Below are 19,361 nucleotides of genomic sequence, written 5' to 3'. Positions count from 1 at the left end.
GAGAGAGAGAGAGAGAGAGAGGCAAAGACACAAGAAGAGGGAGAAGAAGCAAGCTTCATGGAGGAAACCTGATGCAGGACTCAATCCCAGGACTCCGAGATCACGCCCTGAGCCAAAGGGATTCAACCACTGAGCCACCCAGGCGTCCCAAAAGCAATTCTCAGAGGGAAGTGCATAGTGATAAATGCTTACAATAAGAAAAAGGAAAGAGCTCAAATAAACAACCTAATCGTACACCTAAAGGAACTAGAAAAAGAACTAAGCACAAAATTAGAAGAAAGAAAACCACAAAAAGCAAAAATGAATGAAATAGTGACTAAAATGACAGGAAAATACCAATAAAACTAAGCTATTTTTTCTTTTCTTTTCTTTTTTTTTTTTTTAATTTAAAGATTTATTCAGGGGCGCCTGGATGGCTCAGTCAGTTAAGCATCCATTCTGGCTCAGACCATGATCTCAGGGTCCTGAGATCGAGCCCCACATAAGGTTCCACACTCAGACTGGAGTCTGCTTCAAATTCTCTTTCCCTCTCCCTCCTGCTCTCTGTCTCAAATAAATAAATAAAAATGTTTTTAAAAAACCAAAATATTTATTCAGAAAGAGACAGTGTACAAGTGCATGTGAATAGGGAGACGGGCAGAGGGAGAAAACCTCCCTCAGAATTCCCGCTGAGCATGGAGCCCAATGCAGGGCTCTATGCCACCATTCAAGAGATTACCACCAGAGCCACAAACAGGAGTTGGATGCCCAACTGACTGAGCCACCCAGGTGCCCCAAGAACTGTTTTTTTTTTCCCAAAAAAATAAAAACAAAATAGACAAAACTTTAGATATACAAAAACAAGAGGACTCAAAAAATTAAATTAGAAATGAAAGAGGAGCCATTACAACAGAAATACAAAGATAAGAGACTCCTATGAACAATTATACATCAACAAATTTGACAATAGAAGAGATTCCTGGAAATATACAACTTACCAAGAGTGAATCATATGAAATAGAATATTTGAACAGACCAATCACTGGTAAGGAGATTGAATGAGAAATCAAAAACCTCCCAAGAAACAAAAGTCTGGGATCAGATGGCTTAACTGGTGAATTCAACTAAACATTTAAAGTATAATTAATGCCAGTCCTTTTCAAACTCTTCCAAAAAATAGAAGACGAGAGCAATCCAGCTGACCCTTAAACAACACAGGTTTGAACTGGTGTGGATCCACTTATATGTGGATTTTTTTATAAATATACATGTACTATACATGTATTTTATCTTCCTTACGATTCTCTTAATGACATTTCTTAATAACATTTTCTTTTCAGGATGCCTGGGTGGCTCAGTGGTTGAGCGTCTGCCTTTGGCTCAGGGCATGATCCTGGAGTTCCAGGATTGAGCCCCACATCAGGTTTCCTGCAGGGAGCCTGCTTCTCCGTCTGCCTGTGTCTCTGCCTCTCTCTCTGTGTGTGTCTCTCATGAATAAATAAATAAAATCTTTAAAAAAAATAATATCTTTTCTCTTAGTTCATTGTAAGAATATAGTATCTAAAAAAAAATATATATATATATATATATATATATATATATAGTATCTAATACATAAAATATACAAAACATGTCTTAGTTGACTATGTTATTGGTAAGGCTTGTAGTCAATAGTAGGCTATTAGTAGTTAAGTGTTTGGGGAGCCACAAGTTATGCATGGATTTTTCAACTGCATGAGGTGCCAGTGCTTGTAATCTCCACACTGTGTAAGAGTTAACTGTATTTCCAAAGCCATTTTATGAGGCCAGCATTATGCTGACACCAAAACTGAATAAGGATGCTATAAGAGGATAATTATAGGCCAATATCCCTGATAAAGATTAATGTAAGACTGTCCACAAACTGAACAGAAATGAATTCAACAATATCTTAAAAGAATCATACACCATGATCAATTGAGATTTGTTCAAGGGAAGCAAGGATGGTTCAACATCCGTAAGTCATTCAACATTACACATCACTTAATAAAATGAAGGATAAAAATCATATGATAATCTCAATAGATGCAGAAAAAGCATTTGACAAAATTCAACATTCCGTTTTGATAACAACTGCCAACAGAATGGGTACAGAAGGAATATACCTCAACATGATAAAGGCAGTATATGACACATTCACAGCTTACATCATGCTAAATAGTAGAAAGCTGAAAACTTTTCTTCTAAGATCAGGAATAAAACAAGACTGCCAAAACTTGCCTTTTTTTTCTTCCCCCTTGTAAGGACCTAACTATTTTTACTTGGACGGTTCATCAGAGTTATTTTTGCAGTGAGCAATTATGATGAATGAGGTAATGTTCCCTATATACAAAGAGCCAATCTCATCTTTTTTATTTGACCTAGTACTAGAAAACCTGGTGAGAACAGTCAGGGGAGCAAAAGAAATAAAAGGCATTCACATCAGAAAGGAAGAAATAAAACTGTATTTGCAGAAGTATTATCTATACAAAACCTTAAAGACTTCAGAAAAGAAACTGTGAGAATAAATGAATTCAATAAAATTACAAGATACATAATCAATATACAAAAATCGGCTGTATTTCTATAAACTAACAATGCACTGTCAGAAAGCAAAATTAAGAGAACAGCTCCACTAAGAGTTGCATCAAAAAGAATAAAATGCCTACGAATAAATTTAACCAGGAGGTGGAATATTAGTATAATGAATAATGTGACATTGATGAAAGAAACTGAATAAGGCACAGATACTCTGCTCAGGGCTTAGAAGAATTAATATGTTAAAATATCCATACCACTCAGAGCTATTTACAGATTCAATTAAATTTCTATCAAAAGTTCAATGGCATTTTTCATAGAAATAGAATATACAATCCTAAAATTTGTATGGAATCACAAAAGATACCAAATAGCCAAAGCAACCTTGAGAAAGAAGAAAGCTAGAGGCATTACACTTCTAAATATAAAAACGTATCACAAAGTGAGCCTCCTGGGTGTCCTGAGTGTCAAAAAACACTCATTCACATACACACATTTTTTTGTACATGAATCTATTCTGTAGAGGATATGTTACTATAATAAACATATTGTTACAGATCAATGTTTTTGTCCCTTCAAAACTCATATGTTAAAATCTTAAATCCCAAGGTAATGGTATTCCAGTGAGGCCCTTATGAGGTGATTAAGTTGTGAGGGTGGAGCCCTCATGAATGGGATAAGTGCCCTTATAAGAAAAGACTTCAGGGAACTTTCTCATTCCTCCTACTATGTAAAGAGCCGTTAAGAAGATAGTAGTCTATGAACAATCACTAGCACCTTTATCTTGGACTTCCCAGTCTCCAGAACTGTGAGAAATAAATCTGTTGTTTATAAGTCACCAAGTCTATGGTATTTTTGTTGGAGCAGCTCAAACAGACTAAGACAGGTATTGATGGTATCCAATTTGCAAATGTACATTTTGAATAAATATATGCTTACCTTTCAGGAGACCTTTAATGATCCACAATTCTAACTGCCACTTGAAAACGCATGCTCTTGTTAGAGGTCAAAGATAACTTCAGAGTTGGTACAACAAAGTTCTCCAAATACAAGTTGTGGCTGGCAAATAGGATGCAAAGAAGAAGGAAGAAACAGAGATCACCTGAGTTTGCTTCTGGCAAAGCACCAAATACCTAGAAAAATAAATAAAATAGCTTGAAACATTTCTATCCCACAAAGAACCCTAACCAAAACAAACCAGCAAAAGGCAAGCTGAAAAAAATCTATGACATATAATTTTGGGCTTTTAGTAGACAACTGCTAATCTACTCCTTAATCACTTTTTCCATTATCTATTTTAACTTCTGGAAGAAAGGAAGTCATTTTATTATACTTAGAATAAATGGCATTATAATATAAAAATTTTTAAATCAAAACACCTCAATCTAAAACAAATCACGTTAAAGTTCATTTCATTGAAATTACATAAAAATATTCAAATAATGAACACATTATTCTAATACATAGTAAAATACCAAGTATTAAATAATTAAAAAAATGGAAATTAGATATTTGAAAACATGGAAAAAAATTCCATTGAAACGGATTCCACAGTATCAATAAAATGTAAAATTAGAATACAATGTATCAGTGTAACAAGTAAACATTATTTGTGAATTTATAATTAACTTCTATAGCTTTTCTGCATAGGGAAAAAGAAAAACACCTTTAGTATTCTTCCAAAAACCATATCTGACATAACCTGTATGAAATCTGAAAGAATGACAACTGAATTTCTTAAACAGCTATCTAATTTAGGTAAAGAACCTCTTTTTTTTTTTTTTAAGAATTCATTTATTTATTCATGAGAGACACAGAGAGAGAGGCAGAGACAAAGGCGGAGGGAGAAGCAGGCTCCCCATGGGGAGCCCAATGCAAGACTCGATCCCAGGACCCTGGGATCATGACTTGAACCAAAGGCAGACACTCAACTACTGAGCTACCCAGGTGCCCAGTAAAGAACCTCTTAATAATAATAAGTTACCATATATTACCATCACTTTCCCCTAGATTTCATTCTATAATAATTTACCCCCATAACCTGTTTGAACTTATTGGTGGCTCAGTATAAGTACAAAAGGACAAAAGTAATTAGGTAATATAATGTGAAATATAAATCAGTAACACAGAACTGGGAAATATTATATAACATATAACAAACATATTAAGATTCAAAAGAAATTACTTAACACACCATTTAGCATCATGTGCTATTAAAACCAAATATCAAGGTATGATTTCTAAAGAACAGGAATGAATGTGGCATTGATCTCTAGGCAGATTTCCAGAAACTTATATGCTCTTATATTGAATACAATTCATGTTTTCTTTGATAAAGAAAATGATTTAGTATATTCTGATGTATCATTTCCTTATTTTGACTTATAGTCTTACCTGAAAAGTTACCAACAACTCATTTCTAAATTACATAATATACATGTGAAAAATACCTAAATATAGTCAACACTTCCTTGGACAATATTATAGTCACATGCTTTTTCTGTATGGTTAAGCTTAAAATTACTATACCACTAAAATAAAGTAAGTCTCTACTCTCATCTTTCCCTTGTAAAAACACAGACCATTTTTATTTTATGATGGCTCTTTAGAATGAAAGACAAATATCTTTCAACTATTCCAATATATGTGTATTTGACAAATACACGTTTATATAACAGTTAATATATTGTCATACAACTGTGTCATACCATTCAGAGAATGATGGCTATTTCTTCATGAAAAACTAACAATATAATCAATATACTGAGAAGTTATAATTTGTTTTGTTTCTAAATACATACTTTACACTCAGGTCAATTTTACATTTCCAACATTGTTTGGATCATAATTTACTTTCTTGCTCCAAAAGTATATATCCAATAAAATATCTCATTGGCATACTACCAGAAAAACCAAAAAGGCTACAAGGCAGAATTGGATAACACAGAGGGTTTATCTATACAGTAAGACTTTATGAAACTAGATTTCTTCAGTAATCTATAGGCAGAAAAAATGTTTACCATAGTCTCACTGAAAGGATATACCAGTTCTTTTTCTAGTTATTCTCTATGGAATTGCATAAATATTGAGAAATCTAGAAATAGATATACACATGCACATACAAAAATTATTGTCAATGTATAAGTTACTGCTACCCTGGGACTGCAATAATTTATGTAACATCTGTTTTCATATTTTTCTAATTTTTTTCCTAATTAACATGCATATTTAACACATAAATGCTCAGACCACCTCTTTTTCTGCTGACTGTGCCTCTTTATTTTTGAAGTTGTGCACTCCTAGGGAGAATTCAGCAGAGATGGAAACCAAAATCTTACTGAATGCACTAATTTTAAAATGTAAACAACAACACTAAACCAACTTTCAAGAATATACTAAAGTCTTAAGAGTTTTCACAATAACAGTTCAATCTGCCAATAATAGTCACACAGTAACTTGAGGTCCAAATACCAGAAAGCAAATATAAGCTTAATTCCAAATTCTAATGTTATATTAATCTTCTTGATTTTTTAAAATTTTTATAAAAGTTGAGACACCTACTAAAAATATCTATGATTAGTTGTTTTTGTAAGTTTTGTTAGTATTTTTCAATTTTTATGCCTTAGGCAACTAACTTATATGAACATATTCCATATGTTAAGCATCAAAAAGGATGTAATCAGCTATATGTTTTTGAATTGTAAACTTTAAATCCTGTGCAGATGTGAGGGGGAAAGGTTTTACTCTGAAGTGCATTCAAGTACAATCAACTTCTGGAAGCTCTTAATCTGCACTGGGAAATTCAAAATTCAAAATACTACTTATCTATGTTTGTAATAGAAAAAGTAAAATTAGGAGTCAAACAAATGCTATAATAACTAAAGTATTCCCCAAAAACAATGTTTAATATGCCAACACTGACTCCATCTGTACTTACCTCACTTTAGAATTAAACACTTTGTATTTTAATTGCCTAGTCAATGTATTTCAGTCAGTCATTTATTAGTTTTCATCTGGTGTCAGGCCCAATCCAGGCCTTTGTAAACCCTGAAATTCTCAACCCTCACAAAACTTACACTTTACGTAGTAAATCAGACAGTATCCAATAACAATGCAAATACATAACTGCAAACAGTGATAAATGCTATTAAAGATATGGTAAAGGATGAGACCTGAGTTTTGTAATAGGAGACTTGAATTACCCAGAAATCAGCAAAGACCTAAAGAAAGTCTATTTAAGATGAGATCTGCAAAGTATGGGAAATGTCAGTCTAGGCATAACAAGTACTAAGGTCCAAAAACATTAGGAGAAAAGCACGTATTTCTAGGAGAGAAGCAGAAGGGCCAACTATAGAGGAAATATAAGTGAAACAAAATGGGGCAGAAATTATTAAGGCAACATTACTACAGGGTTTTAAATACAGGATGACAATAAATTATACATGAAAATTTATCAAATTTGGCTGGATTATGGTGAGGAGTAAGAAAGGTACAGAGGAGAAGGTAGGTATGAGACAACAGTAGCTTAGACTAAAGTGATAGTGGTAAAGATGGGGAAGAAAAGGAAGAACAACATTTATGGGCAAGCAGTCAGAAGAATTTGGTGAAAGATTAGATTTTGTGGGGGATGAAGTTAAATAGCAATCCCATGCACTGATATAAGGAAACCTGGAAGACAAAGAGCCCAAGTTAGAATAGGACATATTATGGGATTACCCATTGGAGATGTCCTGTAGGGAGTTTAATGTAAAAATCTAGAGCTATTAATAGTCTGGAACTTTAAGAAAAGCCTGGGCTAGAATCAAATTTAGAATTTATTAGGGTATGGGTAGGGGAAAAAAAAAAAGATGCCTACATTGTTTTCCCATGCCCCCCCCAAATTCCATATACATGCTGTATCTTCCTTGTTTCTAGCTATCATGCCACATCGGAACAGAAAAACATACTTCATAATGTGACAAACTCATTTAGTCTGTGACTGATTAACTCCATAAGGCATATTTGCCTTAAGTTGCTAAATAATAGTCATCATTTATTGTAATGCCTATTCAGGATCAAAACTACTAAAAATATGCTGAAGCATTCTAAAAACATGCATTAGATCATTAACCCTCCAAAAACCTTAGAATTTAACTGACCCTACTTTTCAGATAGGGATACTGAAGTTTAGGGAAGTATTAAAATTGCTAGTAAAGCCAGTAAGTGATAGGGCACACTTCCAACCCAAGCATACCTGAAACCACAGCCCATTTTCTTACCACTAAAAAGGAAGTTTATGTCAAAATCTGGTCTTTAAAAGAATTAACCTCAGTTTTAATCCTGGCCCCAGAAGACCACTTAAGTTCTCCTGTATTTCTCCTCACCTGCAATTCCTACCTTGCTAGGAAATACTGACATTTTAGGGAATACATAAAAGCCTTCTGTCACAGTCCACTGGGTTGTGCATCACCATTAACATGATCTGTTCCTTCACCATAGGAGATCCAGTTGAGAAAGAACTTAAAGTAGAAACTAAGGCTGACACTGAAAGCTTTGAAAATTTCCACAGTATAGGGCATGGCAGGTCATCAGGAATAGTACCCCAGCTTACCCCTATTCTTCCCCCTAATGGAGGAAGAATAGTTTCCATCAAAAAAGCAAAGAGCCAATTTCCTACAAGCTATAGGCAAAGAGTTCAGCAATAGTTCTAAAACTATAGAGTGCATAAAAATCACCTAAGCGGCTTCTGAAAATGGAGATTCTCAAGCATCCTCTCAAGGATTCTGATAGAGAATTGAAATAGATGACCCTTTAAGTTTTCTAAAAGATATCTACCTACGACCACTTTCCATTCTTCAGGCAAATAATTTTAAAATTATTTGTTGAACATATATATTACTTCATTGAGTTCCAATTAAATTGTACCCAACTTGGGGCCCCTGGGTAAGCTCAGTCAGTTAAGCATCTGACTCTTGATTTTAGCTCAGGTCACGATCTCAGGGTTATGAGATCAAGCCCCATGTCAGGCTCTGCCCTAGGCATGGAGCCTGCTTAAGATTCTCTTTCTCCCCTTTCTCTCTACCTCTCCCCTCCTAAAAAATAAATAAATAAATTGTACCCAACTTAATACAAACATTTCAGATATTTTTCTTAACAACTACTGTCAAGGTCCTTGCCAATGGAAAGAGGGATAATTAAACAAAAACAGTTTTAACTATACATAAAACGCTTCCATCAAAACGGATTTTCCTTAATATAGATTTTAATCTTATGATTAAAACAAAGTCATCTAGAGATACATATGTCAAAAGACCATAGGAATGTTTAAGGGAGATGAATGATTCATAAAGAAAAATTTTTTTAAAGATTTAATTTATTTATTTATGAGAGACACAGAGAAAGAGAGAGAGAGGTAGAGACAAAGGCAGAAGGAGAAGCAGGCTCCATGCAGGGAGCCCGATGTGGAACTTGATCCCGGGACTCCAGGATCACCCTGGGCCAAAGGCAGATGCTTAACTGCTGAGCCACCCGGGTGTCCCCATAAAAAAAATTTTATCACAAAAGTTAACCTTTGGTCAAAAAAAAATATTGTTAATTAGACAATCTTGTAAATATATAAGAAGGCCTAATACAGTAACAGTTATTCAAAAAAATGGATTAAAAGATTACATACAACTCTTCTCATGACACTACTGGATGCATAGATGCTAACATACACTGGTACCAAAGAAGCATTCAGGAAAGAAAATGTCTACTCTATTTCCAGACACTTCAGATCACTTAAAAACTAATGTCTATCTTTCCTTCTACTTGAACCACACTGTCAGTACAGAAGCATACATTCCAGTCACTGTCGGGGCAGCACCCATCAACCTGATCTACTGGTGTACTAAGTTAGGGCTGCCTTAACACCATTCTAGTGACCTAAAGGTTATAACAAATCCCAAAACTCCAAACTTTCATCCAAGTTTAAATGAATTTAATTTTTTTTAATTTTGAGATTTCAAGATAGATGTTGTTCTTTCAGGGTTTATCTGTGAAGCTAAATAAAGGGAGTTAAAATTTAAAGTTTATTACATATTATCTCCTTGTATTTTTATGAATCAAAGAAAATACCCACTCAGGTTTTTCTTTTAGATCCTGTGACTTACTTACATTAGGACCATGATAGGGAATAGAAAGCTAAAGATAATAAAAGTTGTTTGAAGAACTTCAGTAACAATAACATCAGTACTACACTGTGATGCTGATATTTACATGGTACACATTTAATGCCTCCTCACCTCCACCCTAACTGTGCCCCCCCAAAATAGCTAAGAGGAGCCTAAGCACACTAACTTGCCCAAGATCTCACCATTAACAAATGGTAAAGCTGAGATTTGAAGTCATGTGATCTGAACCCAGAGTCCATATGACCATTACCACTCTATGCATGAACTCCCTTAACTTCATAAACCTTTATGCAGCCAACAATCCCAAAGTACTGACACAATATAAATCTGTCTTTTTGACTTTTATGTTAAATGAAATGCTTCCACGTTGTCCTAATAAATAAACTGTATCTTCACTTCCTAAATGACTCTTCATCTTGAAATAGTATTTAATATTATTTTCTCTCAACAGTCATGCTCATTTTCACTAACCACAATCAGTATTAAGTTAGAGCCCATACTACCAGAAGTTCCAAGCAAAACAGAAACCAATGTATGTATAACGCAAGAAGATACTTTTCTGGGATTTAAAGATTATATCTTCTACTATATTTCTCTTAGTTCCAACAAGATAACCTCTTCTTCCCTACATCCTGGCTCCATTTAGGATCCATTTAGAATCAAGCTCTAAATACCAAGTTCAAATTAGCTTAAGAATAAGAAACAGATCATTCTCAGTCTCGCTATTTAAATGAACCAAAATAAGCCCTGTAAATTGTTAGAGTTGCTTTGGGCAATTGTTCATTCTAGTCTTGAAGATCGATCTAAATGCCCTGGGAAAAGTTAGAAAATTCCAGAAACTGGTTTCCCTAAGAAAGCTGCAGATTCAACCTGACTCCTTGAGATGAAAAAATCCCCTTAAGCTTTAGTTTTTGTCCATTATCTGTGGCAGACATAAAACAAGGACCTTTTTTTTAAGATTTTTATTTATTCATTTATGAGAGACAGACATAGGCAGAGGGAGAAGCAGGCTCCATGCAGGGAGCCTGATGTGGGACTCCATCCCAGGACTCTGGGATCATATCCTGAGCCAAGGGAAGACGCTCAACCACTGAGTCACCCAGGCGTCCTGGCAAGGAACTTTTCAAAGTACACATCCTTCCACAGTACAGTAAGCAAATAAGCATATTTGTAATTAAAGTGTTACCTTCTTTTAAGTATGTTCCTGTAACTTTCATCCTGTAAGATGAAAATAAGATTTTTTAAGAAATTATTTTAAACAGGCTGAAAGTTTAAGCATTGTCCATAATTTTATTTTGTACTCTAAATTCTCAGTTCCAGACTAATTATTCTACATCTCATTAACTACTCCTCCTTATGTTATTCCATTTGTTTCAGAGTTCCTTTTTTTAATCTGTTGCCTTTTTTATAACATTACCTGACTGTCACCTTTTATACAATAAACACTGTAATTTATCTTGTTCAAACTTTGCAAAAAGAAAAACTCAAACCATACTTGATTACACTGGAGGAAAGTCTATGAAAGTAGTCACTGTCTCAAGCTATTCTAGAATATCGAGGAAATCTTAGTTCTCAGAAAACAGAAGTGAACAAACCTAATTATAACCAGAAATAGAACAGACAATAAGCTCTACAAAGGACTCAATTATTGAAGATATATTTTCACTGCTTTATGGCTCTTGACTTTTCCTTCACTTACTTTACCACCAAACTACTATTCCTTTATTGATCTCAATATCAGCTCCTTCTCAAAAAGAAATAAAGGAAATTTAAATTGGATAATGTTGCTGATCATTAGCAGCACTGAAAACAGCTGAATCAATTATTAGGCATACAATGAGTCAGAAAGATAATTCCAATGGTGATGTAGAGTACTAACAAAGAAAAACTAGCATAGTAGCTTTAGAAAGGGAGGACTAAGACAAAAGAATATGAGAAAAAAATGGTGGTACCTAGACATAGTAATGAAAGAAGAGAAATAGATTTAGTAAATTTTCAAGGTTTCTAATTTGAGATAGGCAGATTATTTGTGCTATGAAAGAACTACAAAAAGGTGGGAGGAGAAGGGGTAAGAATAAAGCTAAGAGAAAAAGCACATACTATAACCCTTTATATATATACATGGCTATCTCAGCATCCTGCACCCCAAAAACGTATGTTGAAGATAAAAGAAAAAAACAAATAAAGGATCTCAATTTTATTTTTGCTAACTTTTATAACATTAGTCCGAATTTAATTTGCCTACTAAATTGAAGTTTCTGAACTCACAACGAATTGAATAATTACATGAGACTCTTTTTTTCTCTTTCTTTCTGGCTTTTCCCCCCCATTTTCCTTGGTTCTAAATAATACTGCTGGAAGCCTAGAAGTACCTCCAATTAAGTACTCTCTTCAAAAAGCTGCCAAATTGTAGTCTCTATGATTCACCTAATATCTTACTTTGAGCTTCTAACAGGTACAAATATTTTAGCTGAATTTTAAAGTTTGCATTAAGTTACTTGTTTACTAGGTTTGAAACTAAGACTACAACAATATAAATACAAGATACCACATGTATTAGAGCTCAATAAAACAGCAGTAAATTAATTTACATTACTAATGTCATTTACTTTTGCTACTCAGAAGGATAACTTTTTAAATGTATTCTTCAAACCATGATACTGGGGTGGGAGTGAGGATGGCTGGAAGATGTCCTAAAAGAAAGATTCTTCTTTGTATTTTAAAAATGTCATTTAATTCCAATAACCATATGAAAAAAATCTCTTACTTGTACAGATGAAGAAATATAGGCGTTGTTAAATCAATTTATTTAATATCACACAGTTAATAAATAGTACTTAAAATCAAGGCTGTAACATTCCACAAGCCATGTCCTTTACACAACATCACAATGCCTTCAAGTATACCTATGAGTGATGTAAGTCAAAATCATGTGATGAATTACAGTGATTCCTTTATCTCTACCTTACTAAAGTAACTCAGAAACATACCATCAAAAGTGAAGTCTGTATCCCCTATAACCATGGACTACTGAAATCTGTGATTCCAGGGACTCAGACATCAGTTTCTCTCACTGAAATATACAATCTCTTGTATTCAGGAAACAAAAGAAATCTCTCAAGCTCTGTGCTTCACTGATAGGCACTGATTTAAGATTAAATTTTCTAAACAACAAAAATTCCTAATTTTCAAAATGTAACCTTGACAGACTATCCATACATGTATTATTGCAAATCAGACTTTTTAAAAGGCATCCCTTCTCAAAAATCCCTAAAACTGTTGTACAGCTTGAACAAAGACAAAATACATCTTGAACCTCATTAGTATAAATGTTCAATGACTATAGATAAACCCCAGAATAAATCCTCAAATACAAATTATCATACTTAGAATAAATGATAACAAAACTAGAAAACTCAGATCTATGGCCTATCTCCACCTCAGCTTCAGAGTTGATATAACCAATTAATAAGGGTTCCAAAGAAATTATTAAAATACTTCCTTAAAGGCAATTCCAGAATTTCCCTATGAAGAACGTGTCACTCTTGACAGAGGGCTAGACTTGTTTTGACACAGAGTTTCTCAGTCAGAGATGTTTAAAATGAGAAAGTTTCAGACTAAGCTACTTCTTCCAGCTCTTAAAGGAATAACGTTGACCAGAAAACAGAGCTCACTGGTAATAAGATTTGACCATGTATATATTATGTTCTGTATAAGTTACTTTTGGGAAATAGACTGGTAAAATCATTTTCTCAAGTATGAGAATTAAAAAAATGCGAAGTTCAAAAAATACCATAGTGTCTTTTCATTTGACTAGAATTATTCTCATTTGACCCTCCATAGCTTACTCTATTTTGGGCTGTATTTAACCAAGATTTGGTGCATAGAAACCAATTAACATAAGTTTATTATTTCCTAAGAGCAATATATTTGGTTCAACTTAGTCTCAGATTTCCACATACCCAAAACATCCATTTTTTTAAAGATTTTATTTATTTTTTTATGAGAGACACAGAGAGGGAGGGAGGGGAAGAAAGAGTGAGAGCGAGAGCGAGAGCGAGAGCGAGAGAGAGAGAGAGAGAGAGAGAGAGAAGCAGGCTCCATGCAGGGAGCCTGATGTGAGACTCAATCACGTGACTCCAGGATCACGTCCTGAGCCACAGGCAGGCACTTAACTGCTGAGCCACCCAGGTGTCCCTCAAAACATCCATCTTTAGATTAATAGTTTTCTTCAAGGTTACAATTCAAGATGGTGGGTAGTAAAATCCTGAACTCACCTATTTTCACAGACATAACAATTTACAACAGTATTTGAAATAACTCCCTGTAAAGGGGGCCTAGATAGTGAATGAAAAGAGCCTCCATAATATGGGAAAACACCAAGATGGGTAGAAGAAGCAGAGATAAAATCTCGCTAAGTAATAAACCACACCCCAGGTATGGTGCTCCATAGACACTTGAGATTATGGAACTTTTTTTGGAGCAGGGAAAGATTTAAGCTCCATATCATGCACGCCAACCCTAATATCCTGCACAGGAGAGATAAGATCAAATGCCTGGCTTTGAAAACCAGAAGGGAGTATATCAGGAAAACTACAGAACTAGAAGGAAAGGAAAACTCACTTTTAAAGGGCTCACACACAGACTTACTCAATCGAGAAACCAATGCAAAAACACCAGATCCAAAAAAAGTTCACAAAACAGAGGTAAAGGAAATCTACTTATCACCCTTGGAACAAGCACCAGAAAGGCAAGAGGCAGTTGGGCCACATTCTAGATATTTTTGCTAGTTCTTCAGCCATGGTGATCCCAACATTGGAAAGTGCCATTTTGGAATCCTCCCTCAAGATGGTTAACGCCAGGGGGAATGTCCCACTAAGAGCCCCACACAACCCAGCATCTCAGCTAGCACTTGCAGGACAATGCGCAGCAGTGTGCCTATAGCAGTTGCATCCCTGCCACAACAGGAGGGTACACAAAGCCCACACAGGGAATACCCTCTGGAACATCAGGCTCTGATGGCCAGGGGAGATCAGATTTCTGGGCCCCACAGAACAACTCCTACTTAAGGAATTGGGCCCCACAGAATAACTCCTACTGCTCCTTCCAAACCAAGAGATGTAGCTGAACTATCTAAATCACAAAAACCAATAGAATGCTGCGCAAAAAAAGAGAAGAATACATTCCAAACAAAAGAACAAAACAAAATCTTAGAAAAAGAAACAAACTGGGAGATGGGCAACCCACCCAATAAAGAATTTAAAATAATGGTCATAAAGACATTTACCAAACTCATGAAAGGATGAACATCAACAGAGATAGAAAAGATATCCATACCAAGACACAGTATAACTAAAGCGTCAAAAACTAAAGAAAATCTTTTTTTTTTTTTAAGATTTATTTATTTTAAAGACAGACAGCGCAGACAAGTACAGGGAGGAGTGGAGGGGGAGAGAGAGGAAGAGAGAACCTTGAGCAGATTCCCTGCTGAGCGTGGAGCGTACCTACACAGGGCTAGATCCCATGACTCTGAGATTATGGCCTGAGTCGAAATCAAGAGTTGGACACTTAACTAACTGTGCCACCCAGGAAAACCAAAGATAAAGACGATTCTAAAAGCAGAAGGAAAAGGCAATTAGTTATACATAAGGGACTCCCCACAAGATTATCAACTAATTTTTCAGCAGAAATTTTACAGGTCTGAAGAGAGTAGGCATGATATATATAAAGTGCTAAAAAGTGGGGGGGACCTGGGTGGCTCAGTCCGTTAAGCTTCTGCTGTCAGCTCAGGTCATGATCCCAGGGTCCTGGGATCCAGCCCCATGTCCAGCTCCCTGATCACCGGGGAGCCTGCTTCCCCCTCTTCCTCAGCTTGCCACTCCTCCTGCTTGTGCACACTCTCTCTCTCTCTAATAAATAAATAAAATCTTAAAAGGGGGCCGGGGCGGCACATGGGTGGCTCAGTGGTTAAGCACCTACCTTTGGCTCAGGTCATGATCCTGGGGTCCTGGGATCAACACCCACATCAGGCTGCCCATAGGGAGCCTCCTCTGCCTATGTTCCTGCCTCTCTCTGTGCCTCTCATGAAAAAATTTTAAAAATCTTCAAAAAAAAAAAAAAACTTTAAATAAATCAAGTGCTGAAAAGGAAACAACTTACCACTGAGGATACTCTCTGAGCAAGGTTATCATTTAGAATTGAAGAGTTTATAAAATTTACAGATTCCCAAATAAGAAAAACCTAAGAGTTCATCGCCACTAAACAGCTTTACAAGAAATATTAAAATGTTAAAAGGACTTCATTAAGCACAAAAGAAAAGGCCATAACTAAAAAATAAAAGAAAATGTATGAAAGAAAAAAACTCACTGGTACAGGCAAACATATAGAAAAAGTAGTGGATTGACCACTTATTAAGCTAGTGTGAAGATTAAAAAAAAAAGTAGTAAAATCACCTAAATCTACAATAATGAGTTAAGGGATACATTAAATAAAAAAATATAAAATAAGATGTCAAAAACAAAACACAGTGAAAGAAAAGAATAAAAGTGTAGTGCTTTCAGAATGTGTTAGAATTTGAACCACCAACTTAAAATAGATAGCTATATACATAGGTTGTTATATATGAGCCTCATGACAACCACATACCAAAAAAACCTATAATAGATACACAAAAAATAAAGAGAAAGGAATCCAAACATAACAATAAAAAAGTCAACAAATCACAATGAAGAAAACAAAAGAAAAAGAACAGAAAACTACAAAACCAAACAGAAAACCATTAACAAAAGGCAAATAAATACGTATCTATCAATAATTATTTTCAATGTAAGTGGACTAAATGCTCCAATAAAAAGATATAAGTGATTAAATGGATTCAAAAAATAAGATCTATCTATATACAGCTTACAGGAGACTCTGGATCTAAAGATACACAGACTGAAAAATAAAAGGGGGGGAAAGATATTCCATGCAAATGGAAATGAAAAGAAAGCTGGGGTAGCAATACATAACATCAGACAAAATGAGAGGAGCAATATTTGTATCAGACAAAATGAACTTTAAAACAAAGGCTATAAAGGGAAACAAGCAGATTATGTAATTACAAAGGGATCAATCATATAAGAAAAGAGATAAAATACATGTAAATATTTATGCAGAAGTCATAGGAGAATCTAAATATAAAGCAAATATTGGTAGACACAAAGGAAGAAATTGACAGTAATACAGTAACAGTAGGGGATTTTAACAGCCCACTTATATTAATGAATACATCATCCAGACCTTGAACAACACATTAGACCATCTATACTAAACAGATACATATGGAACATTCCATCCCAAACCAGCAGAATATATATTCTTCTCAAGTACATATGGAACATTTTCCAGATTATTATCATGTTAAGCCACAAAAGAAGTCACAAGTTTAATTTTAATAAGACTGATCTTTTCCAACCACAATGATCTGAAACTAGGAATCAACTACAGGAAGAAAACTAGAAAAAACACAACACATGGAGACTAAACAATATGCTACTAAACAACCAATGAGTCAATAAAGAAATCAAAGAGGAAATCAAAAAAATATCTTAAGACAGCTGAAAATGGAAACACACTGCTCCAAAATCAACAGGACACAGCAAGAGCAATTTTAAGGAGGGAGTTTCTAGCAATACAAGCCCACCTCAATAAATAAGAAAAACCTAAAATAAACAATCTGACCTTACACCTAAAGGAACTAGAAAAAGAAACAAAGTCCAAAGTTAGTAGAAGGAAGGAAATAATAAAGATCAGAATGAAAATAAATAGAGAATAAAAATGGGTAGAGACTTCAAAAAGGTAAAAAAGATTAATGAAACTAAAAGCTGGTTCTTTGAAAAGATAAACAAAACTGATAAACCTTTAGTAAGACTCATCAAAAAAAAAATGAAAGAGGATGCAAATAAATAAAATCAGAAATGAAAGAGGAGAAATTACAACCAGTGCCACAGAAATATAAAGGACCATATTAGTATGAAAATTTAGATAGCAAAAAATTGGACAACCTAGAAAAAAATGGATATATTCCTAGAAATACAATCTTTTAAGACTGAATGAGAAAGAAACTGAAAATCTGAAAGAAACTGAAAATTACTTACTAGTAAGGATACTGGATGAATAATCAAAAAATACCCAACAAAGAAAAGTCCAGAACCAGACAACTTTCACAGGTGAATTTTACAAAACATTTATAGAAGAGTTAATATCTATCTTTCTCACACTATCCTAAAAAACTGAAGAGAAAGGTATTCGTTCAAGCTCATTTTACAAGACCACCATTACCATGTCCTAAACCAAAGACACTACAAAAAAGAAAATTGCAGGCCAATATTGCTAATGAATATAGATGCAAAAATTCTCAACAAAACATTAGCAAGCCAAATTTGACAATACAATTAAAGGATCATATACCATGATCAAATGGGATATATTGCAGGGATCTAAGAATGGTTCAACATCCACAAATTAATCAATGTGCTACAATGCATTAACAAAAGGAAGGATAAATAACATATGATCATCTCAAAAGATGCAAAAAAAAAAAAAAAGAAAGAAGCATTTCACTTAATTCAACATCCATTTATGATAAAATCTCTCAGCAAAGTGGGTACAGAGGGAATGTACTTCAGCATCATAAAGGCCACATATGACAAGGTAACAGCTAACATTTTGTTCAATGATGAAAAACTGAAACTTTTTCCTGTAAGATCAAGAATAAGACAAGGATGTCCACTTCCAACACTTTAATTCAACATAGTGTTGGACATATCAGCCATAGCAATCAGACAAGAAAAAAAATAAAAGGCATCTAAATTGGAAAAGAAGAAGTAAAACATACTGTTCACTGATGAAATGACACTATAAATAGACGTCCTTAAAGCCTCTACCCAAAGACTATTGGACTAAATGAATTCAGTAAAGTTGCAAGGGACAAAAATAAACATAACAGAGATCTGCTGCATCTTCTATATACTAATGACAAACTATAAGAGAAATTAAGAAAACAATCCCATTTATAATTGCATTAAAAAGAGTACATAGGAATACATTTAACCAAGGAAGTGAAAGACTTCTATATTGAGAACTGTATAATGATGAAAAAAATTGAAGACACACAAAGAAATGTAAAGATACAGTATGTTTATGGATTGGAAGAATTCATATTGTTAAAGTGTCCATACTATCCAAAGCAATCTACATATTCAATGCAAATCATATCAAAATTACAATGGCATTTTTCACAGAAAGAACAAATTATCCTAAAATTTATATGGAACAACAAAAGACCCCAAGTGGCCAAAAAGAACTTGAGAAAGAATAACAAAGATGAAGATATGCTCCTTAATGTCAAACTATACTGCAAAGCTATACTACTAACTATATTACTAATCAAAATAGTTTAATACTGGCATAAAAACAGAAACACAGCTCAATGGAATAGAAGAGAGAGTCCAAATATAACCCCATAATCATATGGTCAATTAGTCTATAACAAAGGAGACAAGAATGTACTGTGGGGAAAAGACAGTCTCTTCAATAAACAGTGCCAGTAAAACTGGACAGCTGCATGAAAAAAATAAAACTGGACCACTGTCTTACACCATAAAACAAAATTCAACTCAAAATGGATTAAAG

General features: G+C 34.4%; 1 protein-coding gene across 1 annotated transcript in view; it reads right to left on the bottom strand.

Moving 5' to 3' along the window:
• TBC1D5 (TBC1 domain family member 5) overlaps positions 1-19,361 on the bottom strand; it is a 530,534-nt gene that overhangs the window by 388,726 nt on the left and 122,447 nt on the right. The window contains exon 3 of the mRNA XM_055321341.1: positions 3,475-3,668. The gene's annotated coding sequence lies outside the window, so the exon portion shown is untranslated. The remainder of the gene's footprint in view (positions 1-3,474; positions 3,669-19,361) is intronic.

This window comes from Nyctereutes procyonoides, unplaced genomic scaffold (genome assembly GCF_905146905.1).
Source record: "Nyctereutes procyonoides isolate TBG_1078 unplaced genomic scaffold, NYPRO_anot_genome, whole genome shotgun sequence".
Classification (NCBI taxonomy): Eukaryota; Metazoa; Chordata; class Mammalia; order Carnivora; family Canidae; genus Nyctereutes; species Nyctereutes procyonoides.
This window is presented reverse-complemented; position numbering and strand designations above follow the sequence as displayed.